This window comes from Salvelinus sp. IW2-2015, unplaced genomic scaffold (assembly GCF_002910315.2).
Source record: "Salvelinus sp. IW2-2015 unplaced genomic scaffold, ASM291031v2 Un_scaffold1382, whole genome shotgun sequence".
NCBI lineage: Eukaryota > Metazoa > Chordata > Actinopteri > Salmoniformes > Salmonidae > Salvelinus > Salvelinus sp. IW2-2015.
This window is the reverse complement of record NW_019942872.1, coordinates 152381-177168: the sequence shown is the minus strand read 5'-3', so window position 1 is coordinate 177168 and position 24788 is coordinate 152381. Positions and strand designations below refer to the sequence as shown.

Here is a 24788-nt window from a genome sequence, read left to right as displayed (position 1 = left end):
AAAAGTGTTCCAAATGTTTTGTTTACTGTACTTCCTGTTCATCCCTAGGGAAAATACTAATTGATTGTGGTCACATACACACTCAGTCTTGTTTTACTAACCTTGTGGGAACATACAATTGATTCACATTCAAAATCCTATTTTTCCTAAACTTAACCGAAATTCTAACTCAACACTAATTCTAACCCTTAAACCCCATAGAAATAGTATTTTTCCTTGGGGACCGACAACATTTTCCCAGTTGGTCTAATATTTGTTAGTTTACTATTCTTGTGGGTACTTGAGGTCCCCACAAGTATGGTTAAACACGTGCACGCACACTGAATGTTAAAGGTAAAATCCACCCAAAATAACTAATTCCTATAACTTATGTGAGAACAATATTTGTGAACAAATGTTTAAATTTGTTGTTTATAAGGTTGGTAGCAATGTGAAAATCTGTTGCAGCTCAAGTCCACTACAAAACCCACAATGCAATGCTCTCTTTATGGGCTAGCCAGCAAATGTAGCTACACACAATACCAAAGTCAATATCACCATGTGAAGGGACTAGTTAACTGTAATATCGCCTAAAACTGAATTATCAATTTAGGAGTCTACAATCTCACCATGTTCAACCTGCAGATCGATGTGCCTCTCAGAGTGGAGCCTGACATTCGCAACGGCACCATGCAATGCACCCTGGACTGAAGAGGCAAAAAGACTTATAGTTAAAGAGCACTGACAAATAATAAATGTCCAATGGGCACTCCATGCAAAGGTCTTTATTGTGCTGTCAGTCAGTCTGCTAGCACAAGCAAAGGTGAAATGGACTCTTACCTGAGCAAAATAAAAGGTTACATAAATTATCTGGAATTTATCCTTGATCGCTCCCCTTTAGCCTTAACAAATGGCTTATTTGAATTTCTCATTATGGTAGAGGAATTTGGTTTGTTCAGGTAGATTCATATAGGGCTCGGGACATTATTTAGGAGATTACAACAGCCCACAGTGCGGCTCTAATCGAGAGGTTGCAGCTGTATGTCAAACCTGGCACCCCAGTTGTAATGGACACCAATGAAGTCCCTGACTGAGTCCCAAATGGCACTCTATTCACTACAAAAGCTGCATTCTCACAGGCAGGCCAATTCTGGTCTTTTGCCAATAATTGGGCAAAATATTGGGCTGCCTGTCTAAACGGCAAACCATTTTGCAGTACTTTTTAGGCCAATGGGCCCTGGTCAAAAGTAGTACACTATATAGGGAATTATGTTTTTACCTGGTTAGGTTATCGGTGATAAAGCAGGTACTTTTGTCTTCAGTTGGAGTTCAACATTTCATTAGTTCATGAACAATTTTCATTTGATTCTCTTAATTTCTGTTTTATTTATTTCACATTGATCAAGGAAGTCTGAGCTACAATTGAATTCAACCCACGTACACTTTGAAACCCTGACCAACCTAGCTGTTCCAGGTGAGATTCTCTCCATCTGCAAGTCCATTTCTACCTAAAGAATAATGTTCCGGACTTAATCAACAAAGACACACAGTATAAAAATCAACTGCCCCATGTTTCAGTCCACCTCGGAAACTGCCCAATTTTGACTTACGGCCAGACTACAGTCCCTTCGTTGGCTCACTAATCGCCCGCGACCAGCTGGCCACTTAACCTTGTGACCTCAGAGGTCTGGGACAGCTGAATGACAGTCAGCTCGGTGAGTGAATGTGGCTTGGCAGGCTTAGGTTGTATTCCAAATGGCACCCTTTTCCTTACATGGTTCACCACTTTTGACCAGAGCCATATGGGCCCAAAGAGGGTGTAGGCTGAAATTTGGGACACATATTTAATCAAGGTTAACGATGCATCCCCAGGTGGGACTGGGCGGGTACAAGCATTAATCACGGTCCTGAGCAGGTCTGCCGCGCTCTACCTCACGTCAGCGCTTCCGTCCGGCCGGTAATGAAAAGGCATTGATCAGCCGCACAACATTGAGAATATGGCCGTATTATACAGAACTGTCTTAGGGAAACTGAGCAAACGGTGGGGGGTGCTGAGAGGGTGCAATTTATAAGGTTGTTGACCTACAAGCCCTGTGTATTCAGTGTGTGTGTGTAATGGATGTGTTTGTGTGCTATGTAAATGGTGTGTGCAGTATTAACAGTTGTGTGTGACTGGTGTTTATCTAAGTGTGCCTGCCACAGGCATGTGTTTTAGGTCTCTATTCAAGCTGTAGGTTTTCATTCCGCCCGTGCACTGCAGTAATGTGCCTTTTTAATGTGAAATTGCAGCGCCCATTCACACATACTCAAAACAATCTTTCCAGGCGTGTACACTTCTATTGGCCGCCTTGAGAAAAATCTCTCGCCGCGGAGAGGGCCTTGGCTCCAACTGCTCATTAACTGAGAGACAGAAAAAACAATTTGATTCGAAGCTTACACATGCAAGCACACATTCCTCTACACACAAACAGCACACACACACACATTCTCCCCTCATCTACTCTCTTCTTTTTCCATCTGAGTGAACCCAGTAAATCTGAGAGCTCAGAGTGCCAACGCTGCACATTTGCCGACCCCAGTGCCTCGGAAAGAGGATAGAAAGGGAGAATTACCCAGTCAGACAACCTGCAGTAGGAGAACTGCCTCGATAAATATAGCCTCTCCATCCGTCTGACACTGAGTAACATGCTAAAACTCAAACACTGACTACACACACAGAGGGAGAGATAAAGAAAGAAAAATAGAGATGTATGGGAGGGGGAAAGAGATGAATAGAGTGAGTGAAAGAGAACAAGAGTGTTGATTATACTGACAGAAAAAAACAGATACTGTATGGACTGGAGAGAGAACCACATATGCCTGAAACTTACACAATGTCAGAGACACATAATGAGCATCCCAGTCAATAGATGCTAACCCATTTGACATTGAAAATGTGCATTTACCAAAATGTACTATTAATATACTACATATTTTGCGTTATTGTGTGACTGAGTTATGCTTTGTCGAGCGGCTATTTCCCTGGTCCTCTCTTATAAATCCATTGAATTACCGAGCATGGCCTGTCTACCCCCTCCTTCCTTCCTCCCTCCTCTCTTCCTGAAGGAGTAATCAATTAAAACCCTGTCCGGCGCGCGCTGCATGTCAGCACTTTCTCTGCCCCCCTGTCATTTTTCTCTTGCGTATATCAGCACCAGTGTCCGTTGAGGAAGGCAAGGATGGTAAAAAAATAATACTTTATTTCGGGATGGGAAATGTTTCTATACATGTGTGTGCCAGAGAGTCGGTCCTACTCCCAGCTTGAGGTTTCCACTGAAGGGAGGAGATGCGTCAAGTTTATAGAGCGAGCGAGAGATGTGAGATCTTCCAGGGAGCTGTCTCAGGTCTTTAAAATAACGATAGGAAATATATTTTAGTAAGTATATGTTGAATTTGGAAAATATGAAAATATCGAAAAATAAAACTCCCATCAATTGTCAACCATATTGTGCAATATAAAAATGAGTGTCATTCCAATCATCCAAGTCATTTGTGTATTCATCTTGAGGTTTGAGGATCACTTTCCTTCACGTTCCTCTTAAAGTTGCTGACCTCACATACAGTATATTAAGATTTCACTGGAGCTCAATGAGATCAGCCTTCTCTATTAGGACCTGCCAAATTCTATTAGGTGACTGTTTGATGGGTCATTATTGGATCGACCCTCCACTGTAACACAATTACTGGCAATTACACTGATTACACACTAATGCAGTTGCCCAATCACAAGTAGTGCTACACACCGTAGGACAAAAAGTGGAGATTGGTATACACTGGCAACCCACTGATAAGATAAGGCCTGGGGAAGGAAATGGGGCTGTTAAATGGGAATTCATTTAGTGCCTCAACTGATCGGAAATCGGCTGCATGTTTTTATATTTAAGGCCTTTCAATTTGATGCCCATGAAACAAATGACAGAATGAAAGATTAGAGATTATTTTCATTCCTCTAATCCGCTTGGTTCCTCTGTCTATCTCAGAGACAAGGCCAAGTTCAGTTTGTTTGACCCTCCCGCCTTCACTGTCTCCAGGGAAAACCTCTGTCTGTTCACACACTCATTCCTTGTAAAAGTCGGTCTCTCCCCCTCCCTCCTGGTCCCCTGTTTCAGTAAATGATGCAGTCTTTCTTTACCTTTTTTTCTTTTCTGGGATTTGACATCAAATAAAACAGCCCTATCCATCTGTCTATTTCCCTCTCTCTCTTTCTGTAAGTACTGCAATCTTCCCAATCTCAGGTTGAATTATCCCATGCTCCACTTTTCTTATTGCCCTTCCTGTTCACCTTCACTTCTTAAAGGTCTTTGAAAAAGCCTCATAATTCAGTACAATTTACTTCACCCTGTACAGTCGTTGAACCATGCCTTTTTGGATTCTTCGCCCATAAACTCATCGCACCCCATCCTGTTCCATTTCATCAGAGGTCATTGATAGACTTCAAGAGAACATCTTGAGATGTTCTATAGGCATCTCCAAAGAACCCCCCTCATCTTGACAGGAGGGTCCCTGACAATAGCCCTCTTGGACTAAGCCCAAAATCATTCCACTTCCTGCTCTTTCTCCCCTACATCTCTTCTCCCTCATTCTTTCTCTTCTCCTCTGCCCCATCCTCTTCTTCCTCAGAAGAAGTCCTTGGAGGCAGCCTCGACAAAGTTGGGAGCGGACATGAGGATGGCGATGGTGCAGATGATGTTGAACATACTGAAGGCCACCAGGCAGAGCCGGTCAATGACAGCTGCCGCAAACTTCCACTGGTCGGCCACGCTCTCTGTCTCATCCTGTTCACGGAAGCGGTCCGCCATGTAACGCACCTCCTCCAGAATAGCCTGGAGCTGGGGGTCACCTATACCCCCTCCCGAGTACTGTCCTCCAACCCCTATTCCAAAGGTACCGCCACTGGAAATGGTGCTAGGGCAGCCCACAGTGTCCTCGTTGGGGGTGGGGGGTGGTGGAGGGGGGCTGCCTGCAACTCGAGGAGGCCCGGCTGAGATGCTGTAACTCTGGATGTGGTCTGGGAGCAGTGGGGGGTCGTCCAGGTTCTGGAAGCCAATGTAGAGCAGGTTTCCGTTGTTGTTGGCGCTGGACTGGGCGTGAAGGTGGGGTTGACCCGTGTGCAGGCGGCCAGCCTGGAGAGGGGCCAGGTTCTGGGGGTGCAGTGGGTTGAGCGTGGGGTCTGGAGGGTTAGGGATGCTACCGCTCTGGGAGCTTGAAGAGCAGCGCCGTAGGTGGGGGGTGCAGGGTGGTCGCTCTGGGTCATCACTCTCCCCTGGGCGCTTCATACGTAGGAACCATGCTACCCACTGCAGTAGGACCACATTAACCTGAAAGGAAGAAAAGGGAGAATCAATCAGAGAAGGATGTTATAATATAGATACATAGGAAGGGAGGAAAACGCATCTAGTGAGGAATACACCTACACTTACAAAGGGTAGTGCACTTGGTAATACACTTGGGGGGAAACCTTTCAGCCAGTTAAAGCTTGACACAGTGGATTGTGTGTGCGGATGCTGGTATATTCAACTTGACCTTTAGTATTCAACGCTACTTTCATGAGCACAAGAATGAGAAAATTGCCTAAGGCAGGAATTTTTCAATTACCTTTTGGGGGATATAAAGCTTTATTTAAATTCTAACCACGGAATTAAAGTTAGACACCGGCATCTGTCTCCTCCTTACATATCTTTTATCCTTTTAACCAAAACCAGTCTTACATACCGTCTTTTCTTTTTATATCTGAAAGGGCTATGGGGTAAAAAACGTGGTACATTAAAACCCTCCTCGAGAACTAGTCATTGCTGCGGTATTTTCTTAAATTCTGCCTATGGCTCTGTGAAAACCGAGCCAGCCGTTCAACTAGTCCCGGCTTTGGGACAACGCTCACCTGGGTGAACCAATCACAAAGCTTCACAGTAATACTTTGACATGTATTCTCTCGGTTCACTTGCTTTTTATCGCTTGATAATTTCTTCTTGCATGTTTTGCTCCAATTGCTACTGTCTGCTGCTACTATTATACATTAGTTGGCGAATACGTTTTCTAGCAAGTTATCAATGTGCATAATATATTTAAAGTGGAGAGAGGCTAGGAAAAAAATATGAAATGCCGATCTGCATTCTGAATGCAAGTTTTGAGAACACAGACAATTCCGCTGCTTCCTTGATTTATATACACTCAGTGGCGCGCTCTTACAGACTGTCACGTGGCTTGCTATATAAAGCAGGCATCGAGGCATTCAGTTACTGTTCGATTGAACGTTAGAATGGGCAAAACTAGTAACCTAAGTGACTTTGAGCACATGGTATGCGCTTCGGTTTCAGTATCTCAGAAACAACCGGCCTCCTAGGCTTTTCACTCACAACAGTTTCTAAGGTTTACCGAGAATGGTGCGACAAGCAAAAAACATCCAGTCAGCGGCAGTCCTGTGGGCAAAAACAGCTTGTTGATGAGAGTTCGAAGGAGAATGGCAAGAATCGTGCTAGCGAACAGGCGGGCCACAAACAGGCAAAAAAATGGCGTAGTACAACAGTGGGGTGCAGAACGGCGTCTCGGAACGCACAACTCGTCCACACCGCGTTCCACCCCTGTCAGCTAAAAACAAGAAGCTTGTTTTTAGCTCCAGTGGCCACACGATCACCAACACTGGAAAATTGATGAATGGAAAAACATCCCCTTGTCCAACGAATCCCGGTTCCTGTTGCATCATGCTGATGGCAGAGTCAGGATTTGGCGTAAGCAACATGGCCCCATCCTGCCTGGTGTCAACGATACAGGTGTATATGGAATGTTTTCCTGGCACACATTAGGTCCCATGATACCTATTGAGCAATGTTTCCATAACCAGGAGAATTCAGGGTGTTCAGGATGCAAAGGGGGGGGTCCGACCCGTTACTAAATAGGTGTGCCTAATTGAATTAGAGGGTTATGCCGCTGGAATTTATACACTGAGTAGGTGAAGTTATGGAGATTGTACTCCTATTAGAGAGATGGCGAGAGAGACAGTTCCTCGGTTTAGGGTTATTTAATGTTGATTGGAGATTAACAATGTTTGCAATTCTGTGCTATTTCACTCAGCTGTGATTATCCAATTAACTGTCCATTTATCCGCCAACCGTGATATCCTAGCCGTGTCTGAATCATGGCTTAGGAAGACCACCAAAAATCCTGAAATTTCCATCCCTAACTATAACATCTTCCGACAAGATAGAACTGCCAAAGGGGGCGGAGTTGCAATCTACTGCAGAGAGAGCCTGCAGAGTTCTGTCATACTATCCAGGTCTGTGCCCAAACAATTCAAGCTTCTACTTTTAAAAATCCACCTTTCCAGAAACAAGTCTCTCACCGTTGCCGCTTGTTATAGACCCCCTTCAGCCCCCAGCTGTGCCCTGGATACCATATGTGAATTGATTGCCCTCCATCTATCTTCAGAGTTCGTGCTGTTAGGTGACCTAAACTGGGATATGCTTAACACCCCAGCCGTCCTACAATCTAAGCTAGATGCCCTCAATCTCACACAAATTATTAAGGAACCTACCAGGTACAACCCTAAATCCGTAACCATGGGCACTCTCTTAGATATCATCCTGACCAACTTTCCCTCTAAATACACCTATGCTGTCATCAACCAGGATCTCAGCGATCACTGCCTCATTGCCTGCATGCATGATGGGTCCGTGGTCAAACGACCACCCCTCATCACTGTCAAACGCTCCCTAAAACACTTCAGCGAGCAGTTCTTTCTAATCGACCTGGCCCGGGTATCCTGGAAGGATATTGACCTAATCCCGTCAGTAGAGGATGCCGGGTTGCTCTTTTAAAAGTGTTTTCCTCGCCATCGTAAATAAGCATGCCCCGTTCAAAAAAATAGAACTAAGAACAGATATGGCCCTTGCTTCACCCCAGACTTGACTGCCCTTGACCAGCACAAAAACATCCTGTGGCGTTCTGCATTAGCATCGAATAGCCCCCACGATATGCAACTTTTCAGGGAAGTCAGGAACAATCAAACTCAGTCAGTTAGGAAAGCTAAGGCTAGCTTTTTCAAACAGAAATTTACATCCTGTAGCACTAATTCCAAAAGTACATGGAGAATAAGAGCACCTCCTTCCAGCTGCCCACTGCACTGAGGCTAGGAAACACTGTCACCACCGATAAATCGACGTTAATCGATAATTTCAATCAACATTTTTCTACGGCTGGCCATGCTTTCCACCTGGCTACCCCTACCCCGGCCAACAGCTCAGCAACCTCTGCAACTTGCCCAAGCCCCCCCCCTTCTCCTTCACCCAAATCCAGACAGCTGATGTTCTGAAAGAGCTGCAAAATCTGGATTCCTACAAATCAGCTGGGCTAGACAATCTGGACCCTCTCTTTCTAAAATTATCTGCCGAAATTGTTGCAACCCCTATTACTAGCCTGTTCAATCTCTCTTTCGTATCGTCTGAGATCCCCAAAGATTGGAAAGCTGCCGCGGTCATCCCTCTCTTCAAAGGGGGAGACACTCTAGACCCAAACTGTTATAGACCTATATCCATCCTGCCCTGCCATTCTAAAATCTTCGATAGCCAAGTTAACAAACAGATCACCGACCATTTCGAATCCCACCGTACCTTCTCCACTATGCAATCTGCTTTCCGAGCTGGTCATGGGTGCACCTCAGCCACGCTCAAGGTCCTAAATGATATCATAACCGCCATCGATAAAAAACAGTACTGTGCAGCCGTCTTTATCGACCTGGCCAAGGCTTTCGACTCTGTCAATCCCCGCATTCTTATCGGCAGACTCAATAGCCTTGGTTTCTCAAATGATTGCCTCGCCTGGTTCACCAACTACTTCTCAGATAGAGTTCAGTGTGTCAAATCGGAGGGCCTGTTGTCCGGACCTCTGGCAGTCTCTATGGGGGTGCCACGGGGTTCAATTCTCGGGCCGACTCTTTTCTCTGTATACATCAATGATGTCGCTCTTGCTGCTGGTGTTTCTCTGATCCACCTCTACGCAGATGACAAGATTCTGTATACATCTGGCCCTTCTTTGGACACCGCGTTAACAAACCTCCAAACAAGCTTCAATGCCATACAACACTCCTTCCATGGCCTCCAACTGCTTTTCAATGCTAGTAAAACTAAATGCATGCTCTTCAACTGATTGTTGCCCACACCCTCCCGCACGACTAGCATCACTACTCTGGACAGTTCTGACTTAGAATATGTGGACAACTACAAATACCTAGGTGTCTGGTTAGACTGTAAACTATCCTTCCAGACTCACATTAAGCATCTCCAATGCAAAATTAAATCTAGAATCGGCTTACTATTTTGCAAACAAACCCTCCTTTACTCATGCTGCCAAACATACCCTCGTAAAACTGACTATCCTATCGATCCTTGACTTCGGCGATGTCATTTACAAAATAGCCTCCAACACTCTACTCAGCCCACTGGATGCAGTCTATCACAGTGCCATCCGTTTTGTCACCAAAGCCCCATATACTACCCACCACTACGACCTGTATGCTCTCGTTGGCTGGCCCTCACTACATATTCGTCGCCAAACCCACTGTCTCCAGGTCATCTACAAGTCTTTGCTAGGTAAAGCCCCACCAAAATGATTAATCATATCACTTTAGTAAATCATTTTTAAAGGGTTAATGACCTTAGATTTGAGCATATTTTGCTTCGATTTAAGAAAATTCTCAATTACCTCAAATTTGTCTTTGGTATTACCGTCACTACTCCTACTGGTGGTGCAATGTTATCATAATGGTACAAAGGATTTAAATTAATTAAGCTACCATATTAGTTGATTTAGAAGTGGAAGATGGACCCAAATACATTTTAAATTACATCAAAATTCCATGCCCAAATGCCACTACAATTCAATAACGACCCACAAGTGTTTGGCCAGTTGCAACAAGGAAATGGCTATACCAAAGGAGTATGGCAAACCAAGAGTTATCTTGATAGCATTAGCCATAATAGGGTAAAAACTGTTTCATTGTGGTATACCAGGAGATCAGCCATGGAAGGTTTGATGGGTGAGCGCATGGCGCTAAGAGCGCGTGTTTTTTTCTATGGGAAATGCTCACAGTTAGTAATGACTGGTGGCAGGTAGGCTAGCGGTTAAAAGCATTGGGCCAGTAACTGAAAAGTCGCTGGTTTGAATCCCGAGCCTCCTAAGTGGAAAATCTGTTTGTGCCCTTGAGTAAGGAACTTAACCCTAATTGCTCCGTGCGTCTGCTTAATGACTAAAATGTCAAATGTAACTGTCTTTGGACAGCATGAGGTCTGGCCTTACCCATTTAGGCATCTGGCCTCCGTTTGGGTCGTGGTGATGATACTGCAGCACCACCGTTGTAGCTATGACTGACATCCCAACAATGATCATAGTACTGGCAAAGTACTGTCCTGAAAGGGTGGGCAGTGAAAGAGAGTGACATTCAATAGAAAACAATTAGAGTAGAGAGAGCAAGCCATTTTAATACATATAATGCTAACAGTGGTTTTCTTGCTGATCATTACATTTTCTTGGGCTTTAATGGGCTGGATTGTGTTTTAGTAGTCAAAGGGTGCAACTCATCTGTCTGGCTGCAGTGAGCTCACCGTGCAGTGAGCTCACTGTACATCATTTCCAGCATTGAATCTTTACGATTTATTTAGTCAATTACAATTAAGGACAAAACAGATGGTTAGATCACCAGTGCCTAACCAACATTTGGGACAATTATTTCAAACACACACACACACACACTACACTCTACACACATACAGTGAGCTCCCAAAGTATTATGACAGTTACATGTTGTTTTGGCTATATACTCCAGCACTTTGGTTTACTTCGACATTAATGGTGGATGCTACATGATTACGGATAATCCTGAATGAATCGTGAATAATGATGTTGAGAACGTTACAGACGCACAAATATCATACCCCCATAAAATGTAACCTCCCATGTTATTGTAAGGGTGAGAGGTTAGCATGTCTTGGGGATAAGTATTTGTGCCTCTAACATTCTCACTCATCATTATTCATGATTCATTCACGATTATCTGTAGCATGGTAGCATTCACATTAATGTAGAAGTATTTAGAAACATATTCTATTCTTATTGACAAAAGTGACTCCAAAATGACACAATACATTATTTAGAATTAATTCTATTAGGCACAAAAATAATCTGAAACAAACAGCAAATGCATCCAACAAATTTTCTTTCTCTTTAATACATATATAAGTGTATGGTCCACTTAAAATGGGCGGACTATGCACAAAAAGTGCTGTAATTTCGAAATAGATAAAAAATACACTCAAATTAAAGCTTGGACAGTCTGCACTTTAACCTCATAGTCATTTGTATCATTTCAAATCCAAAGTTGCTGGAGTACAGAGTCAAACAACAAAACTGTATGAGAACACACCTATAGAGAGGATGGAATCTGAAGTGGCTGGCATGATCTCTGCCACCAGTAACATGAAGACCCAGTGAGCGAGAGCAGCACAGTGATACCTGAAACAGAGAGAGGAAGATATTGAAAATGTATAAAACGTGAGTGGCTGCCTGCAGCACAATCTCCATTTTAACTGACATGGCGGGTAATAAAATGTGTGTGCTACTCAGTACAACTATAACACACACCACTCTTCACACTTATCACACATTTATTAACATCTGTGCGTCAATTCAGGTTTGATCCCGGGCGAGCCTCCAGAAATCCACAATTTGTAAGAATAAACCTTAATAGCATCTCGCTTGAGCAAATATTTATGTTCTTTGCCAGTCAAGCCACGTAATTGATTTCAACTTCTATTGAGTAGATTTGGTTCGATCTGATGCAAATTGCAAGTGTGACAGAGTAATATACTCAAAGTGAATTACTTTTTGGACCATTCCCTCTTCTTCAGATTGCCCTTAGTAGACCTTACTTCTAACCCACACATATGCTTACCCTATATAAGCAATCCATCTACCACCGCTGTCTATGCTCCCTCTCTCTTCCCCATCTCACTCTTCATTCACCAGATTAATCTTCATTCTCCTCCCATTACCTCTGTCCCACTTTTTTTTTTCCCCCACATTTTACCAAGTGCTTTTCTTGGCATAACTGGTACCGTGGCAGAAGCAAGCCGATAAAACAAACATCTTTTCAAGTGAGTCGGCCCTGTTCGCTCAATAGATTAAACAAACGTGTCACTTCAAGGGTCGAGAGGAAATGTCTAGAATTTAACTTTTAAGAATGTCACAGAAGAGATGGACAGTGGCTCTCATTTAGGCCATATGCTTATCTTGGCAAGCCTGGTTGATACCAAACTCTAAGTCCTCTGACGTTCAGCGATTCTGGAGGCTCCTTTTGATGTTGGGCACCCTATTCCCCATGTAGTGCACTACTTTGACCAGGCCCTTGTCAAAAGTAGTAGACTATAAAGGGAATAAGGTGCCATTTGGGCCGCAGATAGTGCCTCAATAATGAAGGGGGCTGTGCTTTTACACTGGTTTGTTCCCTCTACGTTCGTCTCGCTGAAACACCCACACATACAAATAGCCTGTGAGCGCTGCCCTCTTGCTTTACAACTGTTAGTTTTCAAACTAAACAGAAAGAGGTCTCAACTTCCCTGGGGGAATATTTTTGGGGGTGATAATCAATCAGCGCCAAGGCAAAAACTTGGTGCATTTCTACCCTTATACATTGAGATTCGTATGAGAGTTTAAAAGAAAACTGCCTCTCCACACCACGGTGGGTATTGGGTACATAGCTTGTGTGTACAAACATAACCGGTTATCAGCCAGGCTTGTATCTTGGCACCGAATCCTTAAAAACCGTTCATCAAAAGCATGGTGTCAAGCTGAATTCCTGGAAGGCTGTGTATGTAAGCTCTCTCTCCCTAATCGATTCCTGGGCTTAATTACATCAATAGTTAATTGGCTGTGTTGGTGAGGGATTATGCATCTTTTCCAGTAATACAATGCACTGTAATGCATCCTCAAATCAGGTTAAAACGTTTTACACATTCCCCAAAAACTTTTCTAGGTCTTCTTTGTTTCCTCCACTCTTTAGTTTTTCATCCCTTGACTAGAATCAATCTACTTTCCCTCCCCTGTCATCTTTTCTTCCCCGTCACCATTATTCCCCCACATCCTTTCTTATTCCTCCCTATACTCTCTAAGTCATTTCCTCTTCTCCTCTCCATGCTGCTGTCCACCATCCTCTCCTCTCTATGTTCCTAACCTAAATAAGGTTAGTCTATTCTATCACTCTTGGATCATGTTCTCCTCTCTGCTCACCCAGAGAGATCTTCTCCCCAGAGTCGGCAGGCAGTAGGAAGATAAGCAGGGTCATGGAGGATAGCAGGACACAGGGGATGAGCAAGTTTAGAGCGTAGTAGAGAGTGCGCCGGCGGATGGTCACAACGAACGTCACATCGGGGTAGGGCTCCTTACAGCAGTCATAGAACACCTCGCTACGAGTGCCTGGCACTCCTTGAGTGAGGTGAGAAAAAAAGAGAAAAAAGTAAGGGACAGAATAAAGTGGGAATTTTCATAAAAGTTCTAGCTTAGTTGACAATTTAAATTGAGCAATTGATAACAGAAATGTAGGAGGGCAGTCCAATCCCACTCACCCACTAGGTCCCATTCCCCGTTGGACATGTACCCAGAGATGTCGGCCTCGTTCATTTGTAGGTCCATCAGCCAGCCATCGTACGTCCACGAGCCAAACTTCATCTCACACTTTTGGATGTCGAAGGGGAACCAACGTACGTCCACGTTACATGTGCTCATGAAAATCCCTGACATACAGGGAAAGAGATTGATAAAAGGGATGCAAAGAGTGACATGTAGGAGATATACACTGAGTGTACAAAACATTAAGAAGCTCTTTCAATGACATAGACTGACCAGGTGAATCCATGTGAAAGCTGTGATCCCTTATTGATGTCACTTGTTAAATCCACTACAATCAGTGTAGATGAAGGGGAGGAGACAGGTTAAAGAGGGATTTTTAAGCTTTGAGACAATTGAGATACGGATTGTGTATGCGTGTCATTCAGAGGGTGAATAGGCAAGACAAAAGACTGAAGTGCCTTTGAATGGGTTATGGTAGTACCGGTTTGAGTGTGTCAAGAACTGCAACGCTGATGGGTTTTTCACGCTCAACAGTTTCCCATGTGTATCAAGAATGGTCCACCACCCGGACAGGACATCCAGCCAACTTGACCCAACTGTGGGAAGCGTCCCTGCGGAACGCTTTCGATACCTTGTAGAGTACATGCCCCAACAAATTGAGACTGTTCTGAGGGCAATATTAGGAAGGTGTTCCTAATGTTTCGTACACTGTGTAGACATCCATACAGTGGGAGATTGTGAGAGCAAATTATAGCCATTTTACTTGTTGTTCAAAAATGTTACTTTGCACATACTGTATCTTCTTGTTCTGGCACCTATTTGTAAGCACTCTGGAGGAGTGCTTAACCACAGTTAAACATGACAACAGTTAAACATGACAACAGTTTAACATGACACAGTTAAACATGACAACAGTACAAGAGTGAATGACTACGTCCCAATTATCTCTCCCTCTTACCATATTGCACTTGTTCACTTCCCTTCACTGATTTTAAAGGAAATGACTGGTGTAAATTCCCTCTAGCCTGGCCCCTGCCGCCACCAATCCAATGCTTTTAGATTTATGGGAAGTAGTGAATGAGTCTACACTTCAGGAGAAAGGAGATATATTGGTGGGACGTACCCAGAGAGTGCCATATAGAAAGTGACACTGATCTCGACTCTGCAGACAGCTTATCCAGACTATAATCAGATCCATTTTTTCATTATACAGAACCACACACACACACAGACACACAAAGTACTACACAATCGATGCACAGAGAGATCGGTGGCAAAGTAAAAACTGAAATGAACAAATCAAGCCTGTAGAGTTTTCCAGTAGTGCACACAACCAAAATGCCAAAGTAGTCTTCCAAACAGCACACAAAAATATTCATTATGAGTCACAAGACATGCAAATTAAGCTTTAGAAAAACAGAGAAGGGTCTGAAAAGCTATTTTAATGGTTTAGAAGTTGACAATCAAACCAAATTAAATCCAGCATTAATTATAAAACTTAGTCACTTCACATATCAAATTCCCAATGCAAGATTTCAAATGTAGTTTCATTCAATAGTTGTTTTTTTCCCGCTCATAATGGCATTGCTTTATAGTCTCTGAGCCGTGAAATTGTCAACAATGAACAGTCCAATATACAATTCACCTCTTTGTGCTGTGGTAAGGGCTCTGTAATAACTTATTGTTTTCTCTAGATTCATTCAACCTAAAACTAAACTGATTAGCTAAAAGCTACATTTACTTCCATTTGTAATTCACTGCTCTCCTGCAGCTCTGTAACAGATCCTCTAAGCTAATAATTAGGTTACTCTAAAAGCCGATCCGACAAGCAACCTTCCTTGACACAAAATATCCTCAAACTGCAACATGTCGAAAAATATATCTTAAAACTCTGGAGAATCCCTTGAAAAACAACCTCTACACAGGAAACAAGATGGATCACCCCAGCCTTCAAAAACCTATTTCCTTCCTTTCCCTTAGTGTTTGTCCCAAACGGCACCGTATTCCCTATATAGGGTGCCATTTGGGAACCAGCCTAAGACACCATCCTGCCAATACACCATGCATCATAGCGGAGCTATATATGAAAACTATTTCCAAACGTTACCATCCACCTAAAGTTCTATATCATATATCTCATCTGAGCTATGAAAACAATTTCTAAACATTTTAAAAACCACGAGAGCTCCAGAGGGTTGCTGCTTTTGAATTATTTACCCAGGAGTCAAGCTCCCAAACCCTCCCTGGCATACAGAGCCCATAGTCTTTTATCTCCAGACCAAATGGAGGCCAAATGGACCCCAGTAATTACTTTTATGATGAGAGGTCAGATCAGATCTTTGATATTCTGTACATTATAGCATTCCTGTGTGTGTCGCAGTCCCAATTCTCCATGCACATCATCATCATGATTTCATCCCAAATGGCACCCTATTCCCTACGTAGTGCGCTACTTCGACCAGCGCCCTATGGGACCTGGTTAAAATGTGCGCACTATATAGGGAATAGGGTGCAATTTGGGACACAGCCCCATATCACCCCTTCTGACAACATTTAATTAGCCAACTGTGTTTACATACAACACCTTATAAATAAACATATCCACTGAATAAGAAATGATGGAATTTCTTTGCACCCATTCCTTGACTTGACTTCAAAAGGCCATTTTGGTTTAGTCTGGCACAAGGGACTGGATCCCAGAAGTCTTTAATGTGGGGTTGGGGGAGGTCTGAGAGGATTCAACCAATGTGGTCTTAAAATATGAGAGGGGTAAATATCTCCCATATAGAAGAAACACTGCACATTGGGATTTGTTGCTACAGTAGCTGAGGATGCTGCTTCAAATATTGATGTCATAATTAAGAATAATCGGAAACCCAGAACTAAAATCTTGCGTAATTGCGTCAGATGCTAAATTAAGTTCTTGGTGCAGATGTGTTAGAAAAGATATTAGAACGAACAGCAGAAGCAGATCGGTAGCTCCACTCCTCTCCGTCTGCAAGTTATGGACAAGTCTTTGGGCCAAATGTCCCCTCCCCTTCAGAAATTCAAAAGATGCAAACACCTGCGAAATCGGGATTTTTCCAAATGATCAGTGACAAAATCTGCGCACCGGAACAAAGTTCTCTGTTAGTTGTGTGATCCCACAGTCTATTGACAGACACTATGAAACCATTTATGTTACGTGCGTCTGTCCACGAGGGATTATACAAAACAGATAGGGAGACACACATACCCACTGATACAGAAAAGGCCACTACCAAAGTTAAAAAAAATAATATATATACAGTGGGGAGAACAAGTATTTGATACACTGCCGATTTTGCAGGTTTTCCTACTTACAAAGCATGTAGAGGTCTGTAATTTTTATCATAGGTACACTTCAACTATGAGAGACGGAATCTAAAATCACATTGTATGATTTTTAAGTAATTAATTTGCATTTTATTGCATGACATAAGTATTTGATACATCAGAAAAGCAGAACTTAATATTTGGTACAGAAACCGTTTGTTTGCAATTACAGAGATCATACGTTTCCTGTAGTTCTTGACTAGGTTTGCACACACTGCCAGCAGGGATTTTGGCCCACTCCTCCCTACAGATCTTCTCCAGATCCTTCAGGTTTCGGGGCTGTCGGCTGGGCAATACGGACTTTCAGCTCCCTCCAAAGATTTTCTATTGGGTTCAGGTCTGGAGACTGGCTAGGCCACTCCAGGACCTTGAGAATGCTTCTTACGGAGCCACTCCTTAGTTGCCATGGCTGTGTGTGCTTCGGGTCGTTGTCATGGTGGAGACCCAGCCACGACCCATCTCAATGCTCTTACTGAGGGAAGGAGGTTGTTTGGCCAAGATCCTGCGATACATGGCCCCATCCATCCTCCCCTCAATACGTGCAGTCGTTCCTGTCCCCTTTGCGAAAAGCATCCCCAAAGAATGATGTTTCCACCTCCATGCTTCACGGTGGATGGTGTTCTTGGGGTTGTACTCATAACTTTCTTCTTCCTCCAAAACACGGCGAGTGGAGTTAGACCAAAAAGCTCTATTTTTGTCTCATCAGACCACATGCCTTCTCCCATGCCTCCTCTGGATCATCCAGATGGTCATTGGCAAACTTCAGAACAGGCCTGGACATGCACTGGCTTAAGCAGGGACCTTGCGTGCGCTGCAGGATTTTCCATGACGGCGCGTAGTGTGTTTACTAATGGTTTCTTTGAGACTGTGGTCCCAGCTCTCTTCAGGTCATTGACCAGGTCTGCCGTGTAGTTCTGGCTGATCCCTCACCTTCCTCATGATCATTGATGCCCCACGAGGTGAAATCTTGCATGGAGCCCCAGACCGAGGGTGATTGACCGTCGTCTTGAAACTCTTTCCATTTTCTAATAATTGCGGCCAACAGTTGTTTCCTCTCTCACCAAGCCTGCTTGCCCTATTGTCCTGTAGCCCATCCCAGCTTTGTGCAGGTCTACAAATTTTATCCCTGATGTCCTTACAACAGCTCTCTGGTCTTGGCCATTGTGGAGAAGGTTGGAATCTGTTTGATTGTGTTGGACAGGTGTCTTTTATACAGGTAACGATTCCAAACCAGGTGCAGGTAATACAGGGTAATGAGTGGAGAACAGGAGGCGCTTCTTAAAAAAAAACTAACAAGGCTGTGAGAGCCGGAATTCTTACTGGTTGGTAGGTGATCAAATACTTATGTCATGCAATAAAATGCAAATTAATTATTTAAAAATCATACAATGTGATTTTCTGGATTTTTGTTTTAGATTCCGTCTCTCACAGTTGAAGTGTACCTATGATAAAAATTACAGACCTCTACATGCTTTGTAAGTAGGAAAACCTGCAAAATCGGCAGTGTATCAAATACTTGTTCTCCCCACTGTATATATACAGTACCAGCCAAAAGTTTGGACACACCTACTTTATTTTTGCTATTTTCTACAGTGTAGGATAATAGTGAAGACATCACAACTATGAAATAACATATATGGAATCATGTAGTAACCAAAGAAATGTTAAACACTTGATGACAGCTTTGCTCACTCTTGGCATTCTCTCAACCAGCTTCATGAGGTCGTCCCCTGGAATTTATTTCAATTAACAGGTGTGTCTTTAAGTTAATTTGTGGAATTTCTTTCCTTAATGCGTTTGAGACAATCAGTTGTGTTGTGACAAGGTAGGGGTGGTATACAGAAGATAGCCCTATTTGGTAAAATACCAAGTCCATATTATGGAAAGAACAGCTCAAATAAGCAAAGAGAAACGACAGTCCATCATTACTTTAAGACATGAAGGTCAGTCAATCAGGAAAATTTCAAGAACTTTGAAAGTTTCTTCAAGTTCAGTCGCAAAAACCATCCAGCGCTATGATGAAACTGGCTCTCATGAGGACCGCCACAGGAAAGACCCAGAGCTACCTCTGCTGCAGAGGAAAAGTTAATTAGAGTTACCTGCACCTCAGATTGCAGCCAAAATAAATGCTTCACAGAATTCAAGTAACAGACACATATCAACATCAACTGTTCAGAGGAGACTGCGTGAATCAGGCCTTCATGTTCGAATTGCTGCAAAGAAACCAGAGAGTAGAGTAGGTGAACGGATGATCTCCACATGTGTGGTTCCCATTGTGAAGCATTGAGGAGGAGGTGTGATGGTGTGGGGCTGCTTTGCTGGTGACACTGTTGGTGATTTATTTAGAATTCCAGGCACACTTAACCAGCATGGCTACCACAGCATTCTGCAGTGATACGCCATCCCATCTGGTTTGCACTTAGTGGTACTATAATTCGTTTTTCAACAGGACAATGACCCAACACACCTCCAGGCTGTGTAAGGGCTATTTGACAAAGAAGGAGAGTGATGGTGCTGCATCAGATGACCTGGCCTCCACAATCACCCGACCTCAACCCATTTGAGATAGTTTGGGATGAGTTGGACTGCAGAGTGAAGAAAAGCAGCCAACAAGTGCTCAGCATATGTGGGAACTCCTTCAAGAATGTTGGAAAAGCATTACTCATGAAGCTGGTTGAGAGAATGCCAAGAGTGTACAAAGCTGTCATCAAGGCAAAGGGTGGCTACTTTGAAGAATGTCAAATATATTGATTTGTTTAATACTTTTTTGGCTACCACATGATTCCATATGTGTTATTTCATAGTGTTGATGTCTTCACTATTATACTACAATGTAGAAAATAGTCAAAATAAAGAAAATCCCTTGAATGAGTAGGTGTGTCCAAACTTTTGACTGATACTGTATGTAACATCAACAGAGTAGGAAAAATAGAAAGGGACTCACCTGGAGGGAGATACTCCGCGAAGCCACTGGAGTTGACCAACACGTTGGTCTTGAAGGAGGAGTCAAAGTCATCGTCTGCACTGAGGATAGAGAAAGGAAAGGGTGGATCAAACTCTGGACAGTAGTGTTTTAAAACCATAAAACACATGCATGTGTTGCATGACGATATGAATAGGACCATAGGTATACCTGTTGTAGAGGAGGACGTCTGGTGTCCACACCTGGTCAGTTGTGAACCGAAGGTTTTTCACTCCAGGGTATTCAGTCTGGTTCCACTGAAGATAATGATCAAACCAGCTCTGGAAGACAGACTCAGACTGGATATATTGGACATGGCAATTGAATTCAACTTCAACTGAATATATAACTAAGAAGGTCCACTGAGAAGGATACAATACATTCACTCTCACTCCGACAGCTGTTCACTTGAAGCTGTGCTGTGCTTACCATCCGAAGCCAGATGTTAGTGGTGAGGACCTGATTCTTCTCATCCTATAATATGTAAATCATTTTGAGTCAATTCTTATTCCAAGGAGCTATATTGAGAGACACGCCTCAAAGAATTCTGTGTCATTTTTGAAGTTGCAGTGGAATATTTACTTTAACAGAGCAGAGTTTGCACAGGTATAGACGAAGACACCAACAGACAGGTCGACGTACTGACAAGCAGACGGATAAAATAACATAAATGTAATATGTACATTGGTCCCTACCACATCCATGATCTGCATCAGACTGATAGTGAAGAAGACTGTGAGGGAGTGTGAATCATTGCCCACCGGCCTCTCCATTCGATTGTAGTCCTTCAGAAGGTTCTTCAACAAGGTCCTCTGGTGAGGGCCCTGAACCGACACTGAGAGAGGAAGGGAGGAGAGGGAGATGGAAAGAAAGAGAGAAAAGGAGAGTAGGAGATTTCAGAATAGAGGTGATGAAGACAAGAGGGGCCATGGAAAGGGGAAAATGTATGGAGAAGAAGGGAGCAGAGAGAGAAGATTTAAGAAAAGATTTCAGAAAAGGCGATATAGAAGAGAAAAAAAAGGGTCGTGAAGAGGACCGCCCACTGGGCACAGACGTAATTTCAACGTCTAGTTTTGATTTACATTTGGTTGAGTTATCAACTAACATGACTGCAACGGGAAATCAACAAAAAATGTCACCATGTCATTGATTGAATTTAGGTTAAAAGTTGGGTGAACAAAATGCGAAATCCCCTTACGTTGATGACTTTCTGCAAATCCAATCAGTTCTCCACATTGATTCACCTTCATCACATTAAATGTTTTTGTTGAAGTTATGTGAAAACAACGTTGACGCAACCAGTTTTTGCCCCGCGGGAGGAGAAAGGAAAATGGACAGAGAAGAATGGAGCAGAGAGAGATGGAAGGAAAGAGGGAGAAGGAGAGTAGAAGATTTCAGAAGCGAGGTGATATACAAAAGAGGGGGCATGGACAGGAGAGGAAAGTATGTGGGTTAAGTAAAGATGAAGAAGAATAGCGGAGGAGGAATCGGGGAAATTAGTGGAGGATGAGAGGAACCTCAGCGAAAGTTGTAGGCACACCTTATCAATGCTTAACTAATGAATAATCAAGCAGTTTCGTAAGTGTAAAACCCGTGAAGCACTACAAATTTAAGTAAGCGTGGGTGAATCATTAAATAAGGCATGATGTTCAAAGGATCTGCTTCATAATAGTGTTGTGGAGACTCATTTAGATAAGAGTCAGGTCAAATTATTGGCACCCTTGAAAAAAAAATGGGGAAAAAAGAATGTATAAAATACATAATACAAATACTGAGATATATTGTATTCTCCCCAAAATTGGGACATTTTGTTTAACAAGTAATAAAAACAATTCTCAAAAAGATAGGGGTCATAGTTATTAGCACCCCTGTTTTCAATACCTTTCAATAGCTCAACTTGCGAGGATATCGGCAATGAGCCTTTTTCTAAAATGTTTCATTCGATTGGAGAACACATCTTAGAGAGATCTTAGACCATTCCTCCATTCAGAATCTTTCCAAAGAGCTCTATTTTCATGTCATCTGACCACAGCACCAGTTCTTTTGTGTCCAAAGAAAGGTTAATATGCAGAAACTAACCCTATACCTACTGTCAAATTGGATGGACCTTTAATGTTATGCGGCTATTTTGCATCCACTGGTCCTGGGGCCATTGTTAAGGTCAACAGCATCGTGAACTTTACACATTACCAGGATATTTTTGTCAAAACCCTGGTTGCTTCTGCCAGGTCCTGGTTGCTTCTGCCAGCAAGACACTGACACTAAACAGACATCAAAACCCACAAAAAAAAGTATTAATTGGCCACAAAATCAACAGTCTCCGAACAAACCTGTGGTTTGAATTGAAGGTGGCAGTCCATAAATGCAAATGAAGGATATCAAGGATCTGGAAATATTCTGTATGGAGGAATGGTCTAAGATCCCTCCCGATGTGTTCTCCAATCTCCAACTCTAGCTAGTATTGACATTATAATTAAATCCCAATGGATTAGTTTCCATGAAACAGCTGCCTGTGTTGGCTTCCGAGTTAGAGCAGTGTCCTTAGCTAGCTAGTTAAACATTTGGCTATGGGTTAGCACTGGCAGTATGGGATTATGGAGAGTGAATTAAATAGTTTCTTCGCCATCTTGCTAGGTAGTTACCTAGCTGTGACCATATGGCTAGTATCAACAAGGGCTTTCTACAAAATAGTAACATTAGTGCAGCTAGCTAGCTAACATTGAAATCTAGACCATAAACTAAGCAGCACCTTCTGGTTTGGAGTATTTTAACGAGGCTGAGTGGCTGACGACGTCAAGGTCTATGCTGTGTGAACACATATGAGATTGACTGTCGACACTGTTCAGAGGTGCTAAAGTAAGTACTGTCGGCAGGCAAACGTTTGACAATCCAGTGTGTCAGCTATAAAGTCAGTGGATTTTAAATATTTTAGATGTGACTTAGCATATTCTTGTCAGCATCTTTTATATATTACTTTTTTATTTTATTTAACTAGGCGAGTCAGTTAAGAACACATTTTTATTTACAATGACGGCCAAACCCTAACCCAGACAACGCTGGGCCAATTGTGCGCCGCCCTATGGAACTCCCAATGACGGCTAGTGATACAGCCTGGAATCGAACCCGGGTCTGTAGTGACACCTACTAGCACTGAGATGCAGTGCCTTAGACCGCTGCGCCATTCGGGTATTGTCTTGTCTAGTGTATTTGCTTTTGTCTTTTAACCACCTAGCCCATAACTTTAGTCCTACTATTTTGCCCTATATGTGTTTAGTTGTTACGTGTCATTTCAGATCCATTTGGTGTACAAACAGATATTAAGCACTCTGTCAGTGGTCTGTGTACTTCTAGCTGTTTTATTATCCTTTACCACTGCGTGTCAAGAGGACTTTAACCATTTTTCACCGGGAAAGTAACAAGAATCTCTACAAAAGGTTACAGTCAGGAAATGATTCACGATTTTGCGTTGAGGAACGTTCAGTAGCTCTTTACATAGTTGCAGGGCAGGCAGCCTCTGATATGTAGTAATAACTCTCCTCTCCCTTAGCAAGCTATCTATCCTGCTGCTTACAGCTACTCTGCTCTCTTTGTTGCAGCAACATGTCCATACATAACAAGGAAGCAAGATCGGACCAGATCTATAATGGTGTTCAATTGACGTGCCACCATTGATAATTGTCTGTTCCCTGCTGGTTCAATCCCATTGATACTGCACTCTGTCCCCAGAGATTTTGGAGAAATAGAGGGTGAAAGAGTGAGGGAGGTTGTGACATTTATGATTGCAGCGTTTTCTCTAATAAAGCAAGTCTCCCCATCTCTCTCGCTTTATATACCAACTCTCTCTCTTTCTTTTTCTGTCCGTCCCTGCAACAGACAACATGTATTTTACGTTGAGGACCACATCACATCAGGTTCTGAATAACTGTAGACTTCTGTATTCACTAGGCACACAGGTAGGCATATACACACAGACCAACATAAAACAAGAGCACAAACACTGAGAGAACACAAAAATACACAGACACTTCTCAATCCTCCTCTCCTCCTTTCCAGTGATCCTTTCCTAGTCTTTCCCTCTGGCTTTGTAACTCTAATCTTGCAATGTAGTCAGAGAGAGTAAATAGAGAGGCAGACCTACCCTGGACCAAAGCAGAGAATCCACAGACAACCAGTGCCACAGAGCACCACATTTCTAATGGAGCTGAGACAGACCGGCTTTGGAGGGTCCTGGATATAGGGATAAGAGGAGAGGCAGCACGGACAGGAAGATTGGATTCAGAGGCAGGAATTCCCCTGATTCACATCCACAAAGCATGAGAAGGAATGAATGAGTTAGTCAGAAAGAGCAGGACAGAGAGATAGGGGGTAGGAAATGAGGTCCAGAGCCTAAGCTCGCACATGCCGTCTGGAAAAATGCAGTGAGTGAGTGGAAGAAAAAAAACAACTGATTGATTCTAGACACAAGTCAGCTCTCCCCCACTCTCTTTTGCGCTCTCTCTCTCCTTATCCCCCTCCCTAATCGTGTCCCTCTGCTTCCCTGGGAGGTGGAGCCAAGGAGGAGAGCATGAGAGGACAAAAAGGGATGGGGACCTTTTTAAGAAAAATAGCCCCACCTGATTGATTTGTGTAAACATCTTAATTGACAAAGTGTGTGTGTGTGCGTGCGTGCATAAAAATATGCCTCTTGGGTCCAATCTCCGGATTTGTCTGTGCCGCACAGTGATATACACAGTCTACTGGAGCAGAGAGTTGATGGAGGGGAGAACTAGTCTGTGTGTGAGTGAGCGAGCGAGGTGATAGATAGGTGAGGTGGTTTTGGCTGGGATGTGGGTGGTGGGGAAGT

The 24788-nt window shown here is 43.1% G+C and overlaps 1 pseudogene; it reads right to left on the bottom strand.

Annotated features, from left to right (window-relative positions):
• On the bottom strand, positions 1-24350 carry LOC112070644 (neuronal acetylcholine receptor subunit alpha-7-like; annotated as a pseudogene).
• Between the last annotated feature and the right edge of the window lie 438 nt (positions 24351-24788).